Source organism: Peromyscus maniculatus, chromosome 1, assembly GCF_049852395.1.
Source record: "Peromyscus maniculatus bairdii isolate BWxNUB_F1_BW_parent chromosome 1, HU_Pman_BW_mat_3.1, whole genome shotgun sequence".
NCBI lineage: Eukaryota > Metazoa > Chordata > Mammalia > Rodentia > Cricetidae > Peromyscus > Peromyscus maniculatus.
In genome coordinates, this window is record NC_134852.1 from 26765885 (window position 1) to 26786480 (window position 20596).

A 20596-nucleotide genomic window follows, 5' to 3' on the forward strand; every position below is an offset into this window, starting at 1 on the left:
ACTTGTCTGTGGGTTTATCTACCACAGGGTGGGATATATCCTGAATCTCAGATCTAGGTGTTAAAGCTACCATGTTCTTTCTCTCCACTGGGCTGGAGTTGATGATTGTAGTTAGGTCAAACAGTGCTGTGCAGACAACAGAGAGGAGATAGCCCTGTGTGGGACCTCTGATCCTTGCAAAGACATGTTTCCATGGGTGTTAGTCACTAACCTCCCTGCCAACCAGAATCACTAGAAAATAAATAAGAAAATGAATCATAGTCAGAAAGACAAATATGGTATGTACTCACTCATAAATGGATACTAGATATAAAGCAAAAGATAACCAGATTGGAACCCACAGTTCTAGAAAGGCTAGCTAGTAAGGAGGACCCTAAGAAGGATGCATGGATCGTCTAGCACTGGAGAAAAGGATGAGATCTACATGAGCAAATGGGGTGGGATGGGGTAATAGAGGGCAAGGGATGGGGGATGAGAGCTTAGGGGTGCAGGAGGTTCGAGCTGGAGCAGGAGCAGAGTGGGAGAGCAAGGAAAGAGGTACCATGATAAATGAAGACACCATGGGAATAGGAAGAAGAAGAGTTCTAGGGAGGTTCCCAGGAATCCACAAGGATGACCCCACCATAGACTACTGGCAATAGTGGAGAGGGTGCTTAAGCTGGCCTCCTCTGGTGATTGGATGGCCTAATACCTTAACTGTCATTGTAGAAATCTCATCCAGTGATTGATGGAAACAAATGCAGAGATCCTTGGCCAAGTCCCAAGTGGAGCTCCAAGAGCCCAATCGATGAGAGAGAGGAGGGATTCTATGAGCAAGGGATATCGAGACTATGATTGGAAAAAATACAGAGACAACTAGGCAAACTAGTGGAGACACATGAACTGTGAACCAATAGCTGAGAAGCCCTCATGGTACTGTACTAGGCCCTCTGGACAAGTCAGACAGTTGTTTAGCTTAAACTGTTTAGGGGGCATCGGGATTAGAACCTGTTCCCAGTGCATGAGCTGCCTTTTTGAAACCTAGTGCCTATGGTGAGACACTTTGCTCAGTCTTGGTGCAGAGTTGAGGGGCTTAGACCTGCCTCAATTTAATGTACCAGGCTCTGCTGATCCCCCATGGGAGACCTTGCCTTGGAGGAGGTGAGAATGGAGGATGGCTTGTGGGAAAAAGCTGGGTGGTGGGAAGAGGAAGGACAGGGGAATCTGTGGTTGGTATGTAAAATAAATAGAAAATCCCTTAATAAAAAAATAAAATAAAATAAATATTTAGGAACCAGTTATGTCCACAGAGAAACATGGACAGACTCTTCTGTCACTCTTCCTTCCGTCACATGGATGACTGTTGTGTAGAGAGGCCTTGATTTTAGGTAAAACTATTGGAACATATGAGAGGATGGTAATCTCTATGCAAACAGTGCACCATTTAACAGGTGATTTACAGAATACAGAAGTTTGGGCAGTTCCTGAAATAAATCCCACACATTCTGAGGATAGATTATATATTTAATCCACAACTAGGCTCTTAACCCCTTCACAGTATTGATTACCATATTGATGTCCTTATTTTCCTTTGGAGACTAAGTCTCACTATGAATGCTGGCCCTTCTTTGTGCATACATTTATCCCAGGATTACAGGCTTGAGTCACCATATGGCTGTACCTGAGTGGTAACTGAAAGTTTTTACCACATTACTTTTCCCCCATTTTATACCCCATTGATAAAGAAATGCCCTCACTCTGTTGTAGGATGAGAGGAGAAGTTACTCATGCATCACGACCAGGCTGACAGGGAGACTGGTCTTCGAACTGACAGGGTTGAAGACCTCACACTTATACTCTCCAGCATCCTCGCTCCTGACAGGATCTATTCTGAGTCCACAATTCATGGGGGACAGGGACATCCTCTCTGTGAGCTGCAGACTCTGATTATTGAAGATCCAACGGATGGAGATTCCAATATCAGCTGAGAGGCAACTGAAGAGCACAGAGCTCTGTACTGTGACTGTGGTATCAGAGACTCCCAGCAAGGGCATTGTCACAGGCTCTGTAAAGAAACAGAGGAGTGGACACAATGACATTAGTCCTTCAGAGATCTCAACCAGCCCCCCTATAGATTACACTTAATCAATCCTCCATGGTAGGTAAGTTAGAAGTGTGACTATAATCATATCTTCTGCTTTGGATCTGTTCCCCATGGCCTGTGTGATCCTGATTCAAGCACTGTTACCTGTGCCTCAATTTCACTATAATATGACACACAGTACATGATCATTGCCATGTGTATGAGTTAAGGTTAGGTGTGAGCAATGGCCTGACCTTGGGATCTGGGTGAGCTGCTCATATCAGCATTATCTGTTACTCTTTGCCTATGGAAGATAATTTTCTTAAAGATTTATTTATTTATTATGTATACAATATTCTGTCTGCATATATTCCTACACCCCAGAAGAGGGCACCAGATCTCATTACAGATGGTTGTGAGCCACCATGTGGTTGCTGGGAATTGAACTCAGGACCTCTGGAAGAGCAGTCAGTGCTCTTAACCTCTGAGCCATCTCTCCAGCCCCGGAAGAGAATTTTTTAAACTCAACCTCTTAGGACAGGGAGCTGCCTGGAGAAATGTCCCTTCTGTGCCTTCTCCTGAGGACCTGACACTCCTCTGAAGTCTCCTAAGACCATCAGAAGAGTTGGCTTATGTCCTGGTTCCTGTCCACTGAGACTCAGGAGAAGGAGATGCCAGGTGACCTATGAACTGTAGCTGTCACAGCAGTGCACAGCTGGCTCCACACTCTATAGGACTTGGACAGTCAGTAAAGCCTTGTTCCCTCTCAGCTCTGACAGGAAGTCAAATTCTTGCCTTGAGGAGATGCTCTCTAGGGTCAACTAAATTTGAGTCTATGACAGAAGTCTGGAGCCAGTGCTTCTTCGCTGACTGTATAGTAAGCTGGGCAGTGTTAAGTGGGTATCTACAGACTAAAAGAAAGGGCAGAAGGGAAGAGAGACAAATTCACAAATATGGAGACATATATTGTCTTTGGTAAAAAGGTAGAGGCCCGCATACTGAGAAGCTTAGTTGCATCAGTCAGTGAGGTAGGTAACAGTACCTGCCCAACTCAGATGAATAAGAAAATTACCTCCATGACCTCAGTGCATCTGAATGAGTCATACCCTCTGTGTAAAATCTCTCCTCAGATGTCTTCATGCTCACTGTCCTCACATGCCTGCTCACACACAGAATATGTGTGTGATGGGAGTGCCTTCTCCCACTTCTTCCTCTACAGACTGAGTCTTCACCTTCTGACCTCTTTGATCTCTTTCCTCTTTGGATGCAGTCAACCCCTGACTTCACTTAAAGATGGACGTCCTGGTCTGTATTTTAATCCACTAGAGATGGGGCTTTGTTAGGAAAGCTAGTTTGATCTTTCTAGAAAGTCCAGTGCCTGGAAAGGCTCAGATATATGTGGGAGGATAAAATAACGAATGTCCCAGGACCTTGAATATCCAGTGTTTATAAAATTCTCCTATTTGGAGCTACTGAAAACTAGTTAAATCTCTAGCGTACATTGCTATGCATGTGTGGGGAGTGGGCATGGATGGTTATGGGTGTGGGTGTTTGTGCAGGTGTATGCCATCCTATGTGTGTGCATGGGTACAAGTCACAACACCTACACTGAAGTCAAGGCACAACTTGATGGTCCTGCCTGTGTCTTCTCTGTGTGTAAGTTTCAGTCCTCCAGACCACACAGTGAGCACAAGGCTGGTGATCATATCTGTGCCTTAGGACAACAACAACTCACCCCAGGGCTGTCCTCTGCTATGTTCTCCCAACAGGTCCTCTGTAACACAGAATCCTAAATGAGCACCTAGTCTGCCCTGTGTTTTCAATGCTCTGAGAAGGTGAAATTGGCTCCCATGGGAAGGTGACACGGAAACACATTTCGGGGTGTTGTGTGGACTTCACCTGTTGTCTAGTGGTTACTAAGGGACCTGTAGCTTAAGTCTGGGTGCTGTCCAGTTCAGCAACTCTGTCACCATTTGCCTACAGGGGAGAAAGTCTCCGGTAGGAACCCCAGAAGACAAGAAAGTCCAAGGAGGACATGTGTTCTCTGTTCCTCTTCTGGGGACTCTGAGCTTCCTGTGAGGTCACATAGTCCATCAGGACAGTTAGTTAATGGCATAGGCTCCTGACCAGCTATTCTCTCACTGCTGAGTCTCTGGAGATGTGCAGGTAGCCTAGCCCAACTGTGACTTACAAGGAAGTACACTGGCTGCTTCCACATACCAATAAAGCCTTGTTCCCTGGCAGTTCTAACAGGAAGTCAAAATGGAGAAGTGACCAAAAGCTCCCCAGTGTCCTCTGGAGTCTAGCCAGAACAGAGATTTGCAGCCAGGGCTTCCTGGTTCCATGGCTTCCTCATCTAGGACCTGCCTGATTCCCACAGTATCATTCTCAGGGATGTCTGTATAGTAAGAGATCCATGTATCTGGCCTTTAGCTGAATTTCTGGGACTCAGTTTACCCAGCACAGGACATCCTCTCTGCAGATAAAGACAGGTGACAGGTTCTGATTTATTCCTGTTTATCTACCCTATGTGTGTCCTGCAATAAGGGACTAAAGACAAGATTGGGGACACAATGCAGTGGTGGAGAGAGAGCGGGAAAAGCCCAGTTCTGACAGTTCAGTGTATAAAGTAGGATAAGCTACACCCAGCAGCTGCAGGCCATAGAGAGTCACTTACTGTTCACATGGAATTGCACGTGTGTCGTCACACTTCCCGAAACTCTGTTTAAAATTTGAAGTGTGTAATACCCTGGGTCTTTTACAGTGACATCTTGAGCAGCAGGGATCCGTTGGTGTACACTGTCTCTCTTCCACTGTGTTCAAGCCCCTGGGTGATGGAATTTCTTGTTCTGCTGTATTCTGCGATTTTTTTTAAATTTTTTTTCTTATTCTTATTCTTATTCTTATTCTTATTATTATTATTACTTTACAACACCATTCAGTTCAACATAATAGCCACAGAATCCCCTGTTCTCCCCCTCTCGCCCACCCCTCCCCCCAGCCCACCCCCCATTCCCACCTCCTCCAGATCAAGGTCTCCCCCGAGGACCGGGGTTGACCTGGTAGACTCAGTCCAGCCAGGTCCATTCCCCCCTCCGAGACCGAGCCAAGTGTCCCTGCATAAGTCCCAGGATTCAAACAGCCAACTCATGCAACGAGCCCAGGACCTGGCACCAATGCACAGCTGCCTCCCAAACAGATCAAGCCAAATGACTGTCTCACCCATTCAGGGGGCCTGATCCAGTTGGGGGCCCCTCAGCCTTTGGTTCATAGATCCTGTGCTTCCATTCATTTGGTTATTTGTCCCGGTGCTTTATCCAACCTTGGCTTCAACAATTCTCGCTCATATAAACCCTCTTCTTACTCACTAATTAGACTCCCAGTGCTCCACCAGGGGCCCAGCCGTGGATGTCTGCCTTCAGATTCCTCAGTCCTTGGATGGGGTTTATGGCACCACTATCTGGGTGTCTGGCCATCCCATCACCAGAGTAGGTCAGTTCCTGCCGTCTCGCGACCATTGCCAGCAGTCTTTTGAGGGGGTATCTTTGTGGATCTCCGTGGGCCTCCCTAGCTCTCTGCTTCCTCCCCTTCTCACCTTCTCATGTGGTCTTCATTTACCATGGTCTCCTATTCCTTGTTCTCCCTCTCTTTTCTTGATCCAGCTAGGATCTCCCACTCTTTCCCTTGACTGTCGCCCTTCATTGTTCCCACTCATGACCAGGCTATTCATGTAGACCTCGTCCATTTCTCCGTGTCTTTTTTTGGGGTCCCTTTTTCCAGGTAGCCTCACTGGTGATGTGAGTAGCAGTCTAGTCATCCTTGTTCCACATCTAGCATCTTCCTATGAGTGAGTACATACCATATTTGTCTTTCTGAGTCTGGGTTACCTCACTCAGGATGATTTTTTCTAGATCCATCCATTTGCCTGCAAACCGTGTGATGTCATTGTTTTTCTCTGCTGAGTAGTATTCCATTGTGTATATGTGCCACAATTTATTTATCCATTCTTCAGTTGAAGGGCATCTAGGTTGTTTCCAGGTTTTGGCTATTACAAACAATGCTGATATGAACATAGCTGAGCAAGTGCTCTTGTGGTATGATTGAGCATTTCTTGGGTATACGCCCAGGAGTGGTATAGCTGGATCTTGGGGGAGATTGATTCCCAATTTTCTAAGAAAGCGCCATATTGATTTCCAAAGTGGTTGTACAAGCTTGCATTCCCACCAGCAGTGGAGGAGAGTTCCCCTAGTTCCACATCCTCTCCAGCATAAAGTGTCTTCAGTGTTTTTGATCTTAGCCACTCTGACAGGCGTAAGGTGGTATCTCAGAGTTGTCTTGATTTGCATTTCCCTGATGATTAGGGAAGTTGAGCAATTCCTTAAATGTCTTTCAGCCATTTGGGATTCCTCTGTTGAGAATTCTCTGTTTAGTTCTAAAGCCCATTTCTCAATTGGACTGTTGGTCCTTTTGATGTCTAATTTCTTGAGTTCCTTATATATTCTGGATATCAGTCCTCTGTCAGATGTGGGGTTGGTGAAGATCTTTTCCCATTCTGTAGGCTGTTGCTTTGCCTTGTTGACCGTATCCTTTGCTCTACAAAAGCTTCTCAGTTTCAAGAGGTCCCATTGATTGATTGTTTCTCTCAGTGTCTGCGCTACTGGTGTTATATTTAGGAAGTGATCTCCTATGCCAAGGCATTCAAGACTATTTCCTACTTTCTCTTCTAGCAGGTTCAGTGTAGCTGGATTTATGTTGAGGTCTTTGATCCACTTGGACTTAAGTTTTGTGCACGGTGACAGATATGGATCTATTTGCAGCCTTCTACACGCTGATATCCAGTTATGCTAGCACCATTTGTTGAAGATGCTTTCTTTTTTCCATTGTACACTTTTGTCTTCTTTGTCAAAAATTATATGTCCATAGGTGTGTGGGTTAAGATCAGGGTCTTCAATTCGATTCCATTGGTCCACATGTCGGTTTTTATGCCAATACCAGGCTGTTTTTATTACTGTAGCTCTATAGTAGAGCTTGAAGTCGGGGATTGTGATGCCTCCAGAAGTTGTTTTATTGTACAGGTTTCTTTTAGCTATCCTGGGTTTTTTGTTTTTCCATATGAAGTTGAGTATTGTTCTTTCCAGATCTGTGAAGAATTGTGTTGGTATTTTGATGGGGATTGCATTGAATCTGTAAATTGCTTTTGGTAAGATTGCCATTTTTACTATGTTAACCCTGCCTATCCATGAGCATGGGAGATCTTTCCATTTTCTGAGATCTTCTTCAATTTCTTTTTTCAGGGACTTAAAGTTCTTGTCATATAGGTCCTTCACTTGCTTGGTTAGTGTTACCCCAAGGTATTTTATGTCATTTTTGGCTATTGTAAAGGGTGATGTATCTCTAATTGCCTTCTCAGCTTCTTTGTCCATTGTATATAGGAGGGCTACTGATTTTTTTGAGTTGATCTTGTATCCTGCTATGTTGCTGAAGGTGTTTATAAGCTTTGTCAATTCCTGGGTGGAATCTTTGGGGTCACTCAAGTATACTATCATGTCGTCTGCAAATAGGGAAAGCTTGACTTCTTCCTTTCCAATTTGAATCCCCTTAATCTCCTTATGTTGTCTTATTGCTCTGGCTAGAACTTCAAGTACTATATTGAATAAGTATGGGGAGAGTGGACAGCCTTGTCTCGTTCCTGATTTTAGTGGAATTGCTTTGAGTTTCTCTCCATTTAATTTGATGTTGGCTGTTGGTTTGCTATATATTGCCTTTATTACGTTTAGGTATGTTCCCTATATTCCTGATCGCTCCAAGACTTTTATCATGAAGGGGTGTTGGATTTTGTCAAATGCCTTTTCTGCATCTAGTGAGATGATCATGTGGTTTTTTTCTTTGAGTTTGTTTATATGGTGTATTACATTGATGGACTTTCGTATGTTGAACCACCCTTGCATCCCTGGGATGAAGCCTACTTGATCATGGTGGATAATTGTTCTGATGTGTTCTTGGAGTCTGTTTGCCAGTATTTTATTGAGTATTTTTGCATCAATGTTCATGAGGGAGATCGGTCTGTAGTTCTCTTTCTTTGTTGCATCCTTGTTTGGTTTAGGAATCAGGGTAATTGTAGCCTCATAGAAGGAGTTTGGTAATGTTCCTTCTGTTTCTATTATGTGGAACAATTTAGAGAGTATTGGTATTAACTCTTCTTTGAAGATCTGGTAGAATTCTGCGCTGAAACCATCTGGTCCTGGGCTTTTTTTGGTTGGGAGACCTTTAATGACTGTTTCTATTTCCTTAGGGGCTATTGGACTATTTAAATAGTTTATCTGGTCTTGATTAAACTTAGGTATGTAGTATCTATCCAGAAAAATGTCCATTTCTTTTAGGTTTTCCAGTTTTGTGGAGTAGAGGTTTTTGAAATATGACCTTATAATTCTCTGGATTTCCTCAATGTCTGTTGTTATGTCCCCCTTTTCATTTCTGATTTTGTTGATTTGGATTCTCTCTCTCTGTCTTTTGGTTAGTTTGGATAAGGGCTTGTTTATCTTGTTGATTTTCTCAAAGAACCAACTCTTTGTTTCATTAATTTTTGTATTATTCTCTTAGTTTCTAATTTATTAATTTCACCTCTCACTTTGATAATTTCCTGGCGTCTATTCTTCCTGGGAGACTTTGCTTCTTCTTGTTCTAGATCTTTCAGATGTGCTGTTAATTCACTAGTGTGCGATTTCTCCAACTTCTTTATGTGGCCATTTAGTGCTATGAATTTCCCTCTTAACACTGCTTTCATAGTGTCCCATAAGTTTGGGTATGTGGTGTCTTCATTCTCATTGATCTCTAGGAAGTCTTTAATTTCTTTCTTTATTTCTTCCTTAACCCATTGGTGATTCAGTTGAGCATTATTCAGTTTCCATGAGGTTGTAGGTTTTCTGTAGTTTTTGTTGTTGTTGTTGAAAACTAGCTTTAAACCATGGTGATCTGATAGAACACAGGAGGTTATTCTGATTGTTTTGTATCTGTTGAGATTTGCTTTGTGGCCAAGTATGTGGTCGATTTTAGAGAAAGTTCCATGGGGTGCTGAGAAGAAAGTATATTCTTTCTTGTTAGGATGGAATGTTCTGTAGATATCTATTAGGTCCAATTGGGTCATGACATCGGTTAAGTCCTTTATTTCTCTGTTAAGTTTCGATTTGGGAGATCTGTCCAGTGGTGAAAGTGGGGTGTTGAGATCTCCCACTATTAATGTGTGGGGTTTTATATGTGGTTTAAGCTTTAGTAATGTTTCTTTTACATATGTGGGTGCCCTTGTGTTTGGGGCATATATGTTCAGAATTGAAACTTCATCTTGGTCGATCTTTCCTGTGACGAGGATGTAATGTCCTTCTTGATCTCTTTTGATTGATTTTAGTTTGAAGTCTATTTTGTTGGATATCAGGATGGCTACCCCTGCTTGTTTCTTAAGACCATTTGATTGAAAAGTCTTTTCCCAGCCTTTTATTCTTAGGTAGTGTCTATCTTTGAATTTGAGATGTGTTTCTTGTATGCAGCAGAAAGATGGGTCCTGCTTTTGTATCCATTCTGTAAGTCTATGTCTTTTTATTGGTGAATTAAGTCCGTTGATATTAAGGGATATTAATGACCAGTGATTCTTCATCCCTGTTATTTTTGGTGGTAGTGTGTGTGTACTTCTTTTCTTTGGGGTTTACTGTTGTGGCTTTATCTATTGCCTGTGTTTTTAAGTGTGTATTTGACTTCCCTCGGTTGGAATTTTCCTTCTAGTGCTTTCTGTAGGGCTGGGTTTGTGGATAGGTATTGTTTAAATCTGGCTTTGTCTTCGAATGTCTTGTTCCTTCCGTCTATGATGATTGAAAGTTTTGCTGGGTATATTAGTCTGGGCTGACATCCATGGTCTCTTAGTGTCTGCATTACATCTGTCCAGGTCCTTCTGGCTTTCAAAATCTCCATTGAGAAATCGGGTGTTATTCTGATGGGTTTACCTTTATAGGTCACTTGGCCTTTTTCCTTGGCTGCTCTTAATATTCTTTCTTTATTCTGTACATTTAGTTGTTTAATTATTATGTGTCGAGGGGACTTTTTTGGGGGGTCTAGTCTGTTTGGTGTTCTATAGGCTTCTTGTATCTTCATAGGCATTTCCTTCTTTAAGTTGGGAAAGTTTTCTTCTATAATTTTGTTGAATATATTTTCTGTGCCTTTGAGTTGGTATTCTTCACCTTCTTCTATCCCTATAATTCGTAGGTTTGGTCTTTTTATGGTGTCCCAGATTTCTTGGACATTTTGGTTCATGACTTTGTTGGCTTTAGTGTTTCCTTCGACTGATGGAACTATTTCTTCTACTGTATCTTCAATGCCAGAAATCCTCTCTTCCATCTCTTGCATTCTGTTGGTTATACTTGCATCCGAAGTTCCTGATCTTTTACTCAGGTTTTCTATTTCCAGCATTCCCTCTGTTTGTGTCTCTTTTATTTTTTCAATTTCCCTTTTCAGTTCTTGGACTGTTTCCTTTGTTTGTTTCATTGCTTTTTCATGATTTTCTTTCAGTGCTTTATTGTTTTCTTCCAGGACTTTAATGTTTTCTTCCAGGACTTTATTGTTTTCTTGGAGGGCTTTATTGTTTTCTTCTAATTTGTTTGCCCTTTCCTCTAGTTGTTTACAGCGTTCTTCCAATTTTCTTGTCTTTTCCTCTACACAAGCCTCTACCTTCTTCATGAAGTTACTCATAAGGCTACTTTCTTCTGCTTGTTCCAATTTTTGGTGTTCAGGTCTAGATGTTGGAGGCGAGCTAGGTTCTGGTGATGCTGTATTGCTCTTCATTTTGCTGTATGTACTTCTGCCTTGACGTCTGCCCATCTCCTTGTGGTTCCTTCTTGGTCTTATCAGTGTACTTGTTTCACAAAGAGCTGACAGACTCAGGAAGACTCTCTCTCTTGTCCAAAAGGGAGTTCTCTTGTCCAACTCGTTGGTCCAGAAGGGAAGTCAGGGGCAAGCTCTGGTCCAGAATGGCAGTCGGGGACAGGCTGGGAGCTGGGGGCCGGTCTCTAAGTCTCAGGAAGTGGCTGGGGTCTTGGGCAGATGGGCGTGGGAGCAGGGCACGGAGATTGCAGGGGCTTCCGGGGGGGCTGGAAAAGGGGATCCCTCCCGGTGGGGCTAGAAGGGGAGCTGTCCGGTGGCCAGAACCTGGTGCCAAGTTGCGCAGGTACTCCCGGAGTGGCTGGTGCCCAGGGATGGGGTCCGGGCTGGACCCAGGCACTCACCTCTGGTCCAGAAGGGAAGTCGGGGGCAGGCTGGGAGCAGGGGGCCGGTCTCTAAGTCTCAGGAAGTGGCTGGGGTCTTGGGCAGATGGGCGTGGGAGCAGGGCACGGAGATTGCAGGGGCTTGGGGGGGGGCTGGAAAAGGGGATCCCTCCCGGTAGGGCTAGAAGGGGAGCTGTCCGGTGGCCAGAACCTGGTGCCAAGTTTCGCAGGTCCTCCCGGAGTGGCTGGTGCCCAGGGATGGGGTCCGGGCTGGACCCAGGCACTCACCTCTGGTCCAGAAGGGAAGTCGGGGGCAGGCTGGGAGCAGGGGGCCGGTCTCTAAGTCTCAGGAAGTGGCTGGGGTCTTGGGCAGATGGGCGTGGGGGCAGGGCGCGGAGACTGCAGGGGTTGTGGGGGGGGGGCTTGGAAAAGGGGATCCCTTCCGGTGGGGCTAGAAGGGGAGCTGCCCGGTGGCCAGAACCCGGCGCCAAGCTGTGCAGGCCTCCCCGGAGTGGCTGGTGCCCAGGGATGGGGTCCGGGTTGGACCCGGGTACTCACCTCTGGTCCAGAAGGGAAGTCGGGGGCAGGCTGGGAGCTGGGGGCCGGTCTCTAAGTCTCAGGAAGTGGCTGGGATCTCGGGCAGATGGGCGTGGGGGCAGGGCGCGGTGACTGCAGGGGCTGTCGGGGGGCTTGGAAAGGGGATCCCTCCCGGTGGGGCTAGAAGGGGAGCTGCCCAGTGGCCAAAACCCGGCGCCAAGCTGTGCAGGCCTCCCCAGAGTGGCTGGTGCCCAGGGATGGGGTCCGGGCTGGACCCGGGTACTCACCTCTGGTCCAGAAGGGAAGTCCGGGGCCGTATTCTGCGATTTTAAAGACAGGACTGATATACACTCCTTTGTACCAGGAAAAGGCTTGCAGATCTTCTGGCAGATTATGGACTTGGAGAAGAACGCTTTCCCCTTCGATAGCATTCCGTGGCACTGGTTCTATGGTGAGTGGGCCAGAAGGGAGAGGGTTGCAGCAAGTACAAGAGGAAGCTGGAAGGAAAAAGAGAAAAAGCCATCCTATGGGATCGTCATGCTTGGTGGAAAGAAGGTGACCTCTGTCCTGAGTAGATGGGTTCATCACTCAGCCTAGAGATGCAGTTGTGGGTGTGTCTACCCCACTTTTGTGGGAGGTCAGCAACATGACTTTCAGTCCCTCTGTACCCTAAATATGTCATTTCTCTCCATGGAACTCTCCCCTCAGGTGTTTACATGGCTGCCCCTCACTGCCTTCAGTCAGACATTGTGCACACTCATGCACACTGAGGTTTGAGATGATGTCTCCTCTGACCTTTTCCTCTATACACCCTGGATCTTTACTTTCTGACTTTTTTCCCAGTTTCCTTTGTGGCTTCAGTCAACCTCTGACTTCACCTTCTAGATGTCCTTGCTGCTAAGCCCTGAAGCCTCCAGGACTAGGACTGGATGAAGGCAGGAGCACTATGGTCTTCTTGGCAGGCTCAGGTATTGGAAAAGCCTGAGGATTAGACTGGCTGGCTTTATGTCAACTTGACACAAGCTAGAGTCAATTAGATAGTGGGAGCCTCAAATAAAAATGCCAACAACAGACTGGCCTGTTGGAAAATCAGTAGGATTTTTTTTTATTGTTGATTGATGCTGGAAGGTCCAACCCAATGAGACCACTTCCATTTCTGGGCTAGTGATCCTAGATGACATAAGACAGCAGGCTCAAAAAGCCATGAGGAGCATGCCAGGGAGCAGCACTCCTCCATTCTCCCTGCTTCCATCCCTGGCTTTTATTTAAGAAACTTTCCTGTTCAGAGCTACTAAATGCCACAGTTTGACATGAACTGCAAAAAAACCATCATTCCCTGTCAACTCTGAGAGGAAGTAACATACCATACCAGATAAATGCTCCCCAGGTTCACATGTAGTTGAGTAGGAGATGACAGGGACCAGGACTTCCTGGTACTCACATCTCTGTGAGGTTGCTATGGTTTCCTCACATGTATGACTAGAGCCTCAGGAGACTGAGCTGACTCTGACATCTGGGCTGAGTTACTTTCTATCAAGTTCTTCCTTAATACAAAGGGGAGCCAGACAATGGAGCCTGATCTATGGTCTTTAGTCTCCACCATGTGTTTCCTGCACTAAGTGCTCAAACCCCTACATGGGGACACATTGCAGAGAAGAGGTTGTCACAGGCCAGGCATGACAATCCTGTGTGTCTCACCCCCACCTGACACAGAGAATGACCACAGAGAATCACTTACGGTCCACCTGGAGTTGCACATGTGCTGATTCTACTTTCACACCTCTACTCATAGTCCGTAGGGTGTAGAATCCCATGTCTTCACATGTGACATTGTGGAGCAGCAGGGATCCATTGCTATACACTGTCTCTCTACCGCTGTGTGCAGGGCCCAGCATACTTGAATTCTTCTCTGCTATGTGTCTGGCGACTTCCAATTTCTTGAAATAAATCACACCTTTGTACCAGAAAAGGACTCGAAGATTCTCTGGGAGATTGTGAACAAGTAGAAGAACGTTTGACCCTTCTGCAACCCTGGGTGGAACTGATTCGATAACGAGCCGGGCAGAGGTGTGAGGGCACCCATGGGTGAATAAGTTGTCTAGAAGGAAAGAGAGAGATCCAATAATATTAATACCTTTGTATTTGGCCAAAAAGGGGACATGAGAAGGTGTGTCCATTGTTCAGCCTAGGTGCATGGGTAGCTGTCTCCCTGTCCTACTTGCTGGAGGTCAGCAGGTGACCTCTGTATTCCCAGAGTCCCTGATTTATCATTCCCACCATATGGCACTATTTCCTCAGGTGTCAACATTTCTCCAGCTCACTGCCATCAGATCCCTGCTCACATTTACAGTGGAGTGCTGTTGGCCTGATGTCTGCCTGACCAACCTCTTCCCTACAGACCTTGTGTCTTCACTCTCTGACCCTTCCTGCCACTTTCTATTCCTCTTGTGGTTCCAGTCAATAGCTGACTTCACCTTCTAGCTTCTTTACTGGCCTGTCAGTCAATAAGCAATGGGGTTTTATGAGAACTGAGATTTTCTTATCTTTTGAAAGAAGTACTGCCCATAAAATCTCAAATACCTGTGGAAAATGAATGAATGATGTCCCAGGACCCTGTATGCCTAGGGAATTATTTAAGAAATTCATAGGTTTTGGGGTACAGAGTTCAATTTTTCCATTTGCTATAATTTTTTTTTACACTCACTTGTATTTGTGTGTGAGATTGTGTGCAAGAGCTTATCTCAGGGTGTGTGAGTGAATGTGGGACAGGTACCTATATGGAGTTGAGAGAACAGTTGTGTTCATTGCTTCTCAGGGTGAGAGACAATGAAGCAAATGCCTATATTCCCTCAGTCATATCACTGATCAACACCAGCTTGATTTTTTAATATAACAAGTCACAGCTAAGAACATCAGTCTTCAGAATATTGTGGTCATAGTGAATAAATTTGGATATTCATTTACTTTCTTTGGTAACCGTTTCTTGTTCACTGAGAGCTTCCTGCAACTGAGCCTCTGTCTGGACCTGTGTCTTCTCACCTACAGACCCCGAGACTCATCTCAGCTTCTTTTCCCCCTTAGGAGACTCCAGAGAGTAGGTGAGCCCTCTCCTCTCACAAACCGTTAACTCATGATCTCCTCCCCTGTGAGCCGGGGCTCCTGAGTGTCTGACATGTTGCAGAGAGGGACAGGGGTACCTCCATTGTCTCAATGGGCTTATCTGTTCTTGTCCTGAGTCACCTCTGCTTCAGCACAGTTGCCAAGATTTCTGGTCCTTTCCCCTTCTAGCTGAGCCTCCTTTCAGGAAGGAGCACCTCCCAGAGTCCCATGGGTTGTGAGGGGGTTTCTGTTCAAAACCATGCTCTGCCCCTCCACTCTCAGTCCTGTCTCTATCCACCTCTCTCTTAATGGTTCAGTCCTGCACACCACACAGTGATCAAAAGAGCTAATGAGCATCTCTGTGCCCTGAGAGAACAGCAGCTCACCCTGGTGCTGTCTTCGGCTATGTCCTGGCCCTGGGTCTATCAGAATCAAGAGAGGGCCTCTGTACTCCCTGTGTGACAAAGAAACCCAGCTGGGCCCCCAGTTTGCCCTATGTTCTCAATGCTCTGGAAAGATGGAACTTGACCTAAGCAAGAAAGTGATGGAGATGTGTGTAAAGCTTCAAAGAACTATTTGAGTGATGCATGGAGAAGAGGACAGATTCATTATCACAGCAGTCCTCAGTCAGGATGCTGACCCAGGACAAAGGCCCGAGAGCAAATATGTCAGGAGCCTCACATTCTCGTTGTGTGGGAGGAGGTGACATGCATCCTATAAGGAGAGCTCTGGGCTTCACCACCTCATGAAGGATTTTATGATGATGGTCCTACTTCCTTTGCTGACTGAACTGTGTGATGAATCTGCCCATGGCCTCTTGGATGCCTTGGGCCTCTGTCTAGGTGAATCCCATGGGATAACCTACCTTTCCCAAAGGAAATGAATAAAGGGGGAACTGAACATGAACCCCTGGCAGGGTATCAGACACAAAAAGGAGCCAGAAGGTCTGGGAACGCTGTGACACTGACCTCCAGGTCTGTAGGACAGGAGTAAAAGTCAAGAAACAAGTTCCTAGTTAGGTAAATGTTTCCCCCCAGTGTTGATTGTGTGTCCTGATTCTCCCCCTGTTGATCACTGGGGGGAACTGCAGCTCACATCTGGGGAGCTGTCCATCTCAGTAGAGCCTGTAGCCATTTCCCTGCAGGAGAGAATTCCCTGAGGTGGACCCCAGAGGACAAGAACTTGTCAAGAGCACCTGTGTCCTCAGTCCCTCTTCTTTGTGACACTGACCTTCCCTTGAAGTCTCATAAGCCCATCAGGATGGTTAATGACCTAGGTACCTGTCAAGCTACGCTGTCCCTGCTGAGTCTCTGGAGATGTCCAGGGGATCTAGCCTAACTGTGGCTTTCCAGACAGTGCACTAGCTGGTTCCAGAGAGCACAAGACTTTGACTAGTAGGAAACTCTGTTCCTGACCATAAGGAAGTCAAAATACAACCTTTGAAAAATGTTTCTCTGCCCTGGCAGTGGTGGCGCACACCTTTAATCCCAGCACTCTGGATTCAGATCCAGGCGGATCTCTGTGAGTTCAAGGCCAGCCTGGTCTAGAGAGCAAGATCCAGGACAGGCACCAAAACTACACAGAGAAAGCCTGTCTCAAAAAATTAAAAAAAAAAGAATGAAAATCACTTACTGTACACACAGAGGTCCTTGCTTCCACTTGTCTGCAAGGACTCAGATCTACTGCAGTCATTCTCCACCTTGCATGTCTTGCACTCAAACCCCAACATGGGGACACATGCAGAGGGAAGATAGGCACAGGCCAAGGCTGAAGATTCCGAGTGTGTCCACTAGAATAGCCCCACCCAGTACCTAGAGTTCAATAAGAATCACTTACTGTGCAGGTTGGTGGTGGTGCACACCTTTAATCCCAGCACTCTGGATTCAGATCCAGGCAGATCTCTGTGAGTTCAAGGCCAGCCTGTGCTACAGAGTGAGTTCCAGGACAGGCTCAAAAGTCACACAGAGAAACCCCGTCTTGAAAAACAAAGCAAAACAAAACAAAACAAAAAGATCACTTACTGTACACATGGAGGTACATGGTTGTTATTGATACAGTTCGTCCATGTCTATTTATAGTCTCTAGGGTGTAGAATCCTGTGTCCTTATGGGTGACATTCTGAATCCACAGGGATCCATTGCGGTACACTGTCTCTCTACCAACGTGTACAGGCCCCGGCACAAATAAATTGGTGTTCAATGCATAGAGTGCAATTCTGTGTTTCGTTTTTGTCAGCCTTTTGAACCAAGCAAAGGCTAGAAGATTCTCTGGCAGATTGTGGACATGTAGAAGGACATTGTCTCCTTCGAACACATTGAGTGGCACTGATTCAATGGTGACTTTAGCAGTGGTGGCTAAATGACAGCAGATTAAAAGGGAGGCTAGAAGGAAAGAGAGAGAAACATCAATATTGAGCGAATGTGATCATGACTCAGCTTAGGTGTATGAGTAGGGCTGTGAGCACACTCCTTGATGGAAGTGTACAACATGACCTCCAATCCCTCTGAGTCTCTTATGGAGTCTTTTCCTCACTATGAAATAATTTCCTCACTTGTCTGTCTGCCCCCCCCCCCACAATTGTCCCCATATCCCTCCTGACTTAAAGAGTATTTGGTGTGAGGAAGCCACTCTGACCTCCTCCTCTAGAGGGTCCTCATGTTCTGACTCTTTTCTCTGTTCTTTCTGTGTGTCAACTCCTGACATCAGCTTCTCCATACACTGACTTACAGTCTGATAGAACCATGGCTTCTGGGAACAGGGATTAGTGTGACCTTCAGGAAGATTCATTTCCTGAAAAAGATTCAGGCACCATTACAGAAAGGAGTGAAAGAAGGAACATAGGAAGGTAGGAAGTAAGGATGTCTCTGTGGTATTATCTACATAGGTCATGGTTTGGAATGAATGGCATTAATTATAATCAAGTTTGGTTTAATTTTTTAGATGTATTTATATACTGTGTATATATTTCTGAAGGCACATGTCTCAGTGTGCATGTGTGCAGATCCATGCCAGAGCCCCTACGTAGAGGACAGAGAAGAACCTGCAGGAGTCTGTTCTCTCCATCTACCCTCTGGGAGCTGAGGACTGAATATAGGTTGTCAAGTCTCCACACACTGAGCCATCTCCCTGGCCCATCCCTGTTGATTGATATTTGGAGTCACCCTGCCATGACTGGGGACATCAGGCTTCAGAACAAGGCAGTCAATGTGACTCACTTTGAATAGGGAGTGGTTGGGGCTTCTCTCCTCCTCTCATCACCTCCTGTCCACTGAGAGCTTCAGGATGCTGAGCCTCAGTCCATCACTGTACCTTCTGCCCCGTGACTGCAAACAGAAACCTCAAGTCTCCTCTCAGGTTCCTGTCCCCTTTAGGAGACTCCAGCCTGCTTCTGAGCCCCCCCTCTACGCCAATAGAAAGAAAATGGGTATTTTACCTGTGAACAGGAGCCCCTGCCAGGAGGTACAGCCCTTGCAGGGAATCATAGAGGACACCTCCATCTCTCTTCTCACTGTGCCGTCCTCCCTCTGAGGAGAAGAGCTTCAGTTCCAACACAACTCCAGCCCCTGCTGTCCTTCCTTCCTCTGAGCTGAGTGTCCTTCCAGGTAGGAGCACTTCCCACAATCCAATGGGCTGTTGGTTGTTGGATCTGTGTCCAAGACACTGCTCTGTCCCGTCCACTCCCAGTGCTGTCTCACAAGCCTCTCAGCTGTTCTCTCTTTATATTTCACCTCCAAGCAGCACATTGAGCAACAAGGCTGATAAGCATCCCCATGCCCTCAGAGAACAATCACTCATCTCATGCCTGACATCTGCTCTGTCCTGGCCTTAGGTCTGTCCGCACGTAAGAAGGAGCCTCTATCCTGCCTATGTGTCTTTGTGACACAGAGAGCCAGCTGAGCATCTGGTCTGCCCTGTGTCCTCAGTGCTCTGGGAAGGTGAGATTTACTACCTGAAGGAAAAAGGACAGTCTTTGAGGATTGCAAAGGGACTAGCTAAGTGATGACTAGGGATGAAGATCAATCCTGTATCACTAATGCCACCAGTCAATTGCCTGATCCAGGAGAATGTCCCAGGAGCCATTGTGTGAAGAGTTTCATGTCCTCAGTGTTGGGGTAGAGGCAATCTGTGTGTTCTTGAAAAGTCTGTTAGCTCCATCTTTCTATGAAGGGCTTCAATGTAACCTTCAGCATTATGTGTTGGCTGAGCTGTGTTCGGTGAGGCCATGCCCCCTGCCCCCGATCTTCCTGGGTCACCTTTGCCCTTTGCCTAGGTGATTCCCTGGGTAATCCTGTCTTCCCCTATGAGAGATGCCAAAAGAGGCGACTTTAGGGTTCCCCATGTGTTCTCAGAAAAAAGGAAGCAGCCAGTAGGTCTGAACAGAGTCTAGGAAGGAAGCTCTGGGTTAGTGGAGACATGGATAGAAATGAGTTGGCTAGGCAAGATCATGATTCAGGAAAACAATTTTCTGATTTTTAATAGTGTGTCCTGATATCACCCCATGGAGATCACTGGGAGAACTGCAATCTCCTGTCTATTGCTACAGTAGGCATGGTCAACAAGTCAACAGTGAACTTCCCTGATACCCTCAGCACAGGTGGGATGTAGGGCCTGTCATCAGGTTCACTGTGCTCTTCAGAACTCCCATTTCCTTCTAGTGTAGGTTGGATCTACACAAGGTTTCAGATTTTTCCTAGGAAGTCCATAAGTTGAAATAGTGTACATCCTGACGATAGCACCTTCAGAAGGAGCCCTGTGCTCAGAAAATTTCAGAGGAAAGTCCTAGAACATTTCTCTTGAGAGTCAAAGGAAGTAGATTAATACAGGGGCTGCACATACACTTTCTGGCCCAGCACTGGTGTCTAAAGCCTTCCTTTTCTCTGTCCACAGGTTGCTGAAGGTCTGTTCTCTAGTACAAAGAACACTGATTCAAATTGACATGTCTTCTGCTCTTCCCAATACACTGTTGTATTCTTTTCTCCTGAGTATAGCAGCTTAGGAAAGAGTAAAGTGTTTATTTCCTTCTAGGGCTGTGTCATAGTATAGCACTGAAGGAAGTTAAGGCAGAAAATATGCTGCTTTGTGGCTCATTCACAGGCTCACACTCTGGCTCATGTTTAGCTTTCTATCTCATACATGCAAGGACCATCTGCATAGGGATGGTGCTGCCCAAAGAGACTCGGTCCCTCCTGAACCAATTAAGACAATCCATCAAAACATGTCCACATCCCAACCTGATAAAGATGGGCCATAGACATGAAGTTGCAATTATTCAGTTGGGACTCTTTTTCCACCAATATGACTTTGGGCTATGTCAGGGTGACAGTTAATGCTAACTAGTACACGGTTTCAAACTGTTAAGTCCTTCTCCTCTATAAGGATGCTACAAAGGAAGTTCCCCATTATCTATCTAACAGTCTCTCTCACTTCCCGGCAGTCCTCACTTATGCTGATGTTCACAGAATTTCCAAACTGGACACTCAGAGCCTGGACACAGCTTAGGGTCATCTACCCCAGCTTTCACTTTTCCCACTTCCCAGATCCTCAGTCCAGAGATGCTCTAATATCCATCACAGACATCATAAAGAGTTAATGAAACAGCATCATCAAAACGTAAGTTCCATCCTGACTCAGAACAGGCCTCCCAGGCATAGTC

The 20596-nt window shown here is 45.8% G+C and overlaps 1 pseudogene across 1 annotated transcript; it reads right to left on the reverse strand.

The window, feature by feature from the left end:
• Positions 1 to 1482: 1482 nt before the first annotated feature.
• On the reverse strand, positions 1483 to 18658 carry LOC143274544 (pregnancy-specific glycoprotein 22-like; annotated as a pseudogene). The gene is made up of 6 exons (XR_013053203.1): positions 18377 to 18658; positions 16965 to 17324; positions 13583 to 13942; positions 12040 to 12341; positions 4740 to 4970; positions 1483 to 2044 (listed from the first exon to the last, which is right to left on the reverse strand). The product of XR_013053203.1 is annotated as a pregnancy-specific glycoprotein 22-like (transcript).
• Positions 18659 to 20596: the final 1938 nt, after the last annotated feature.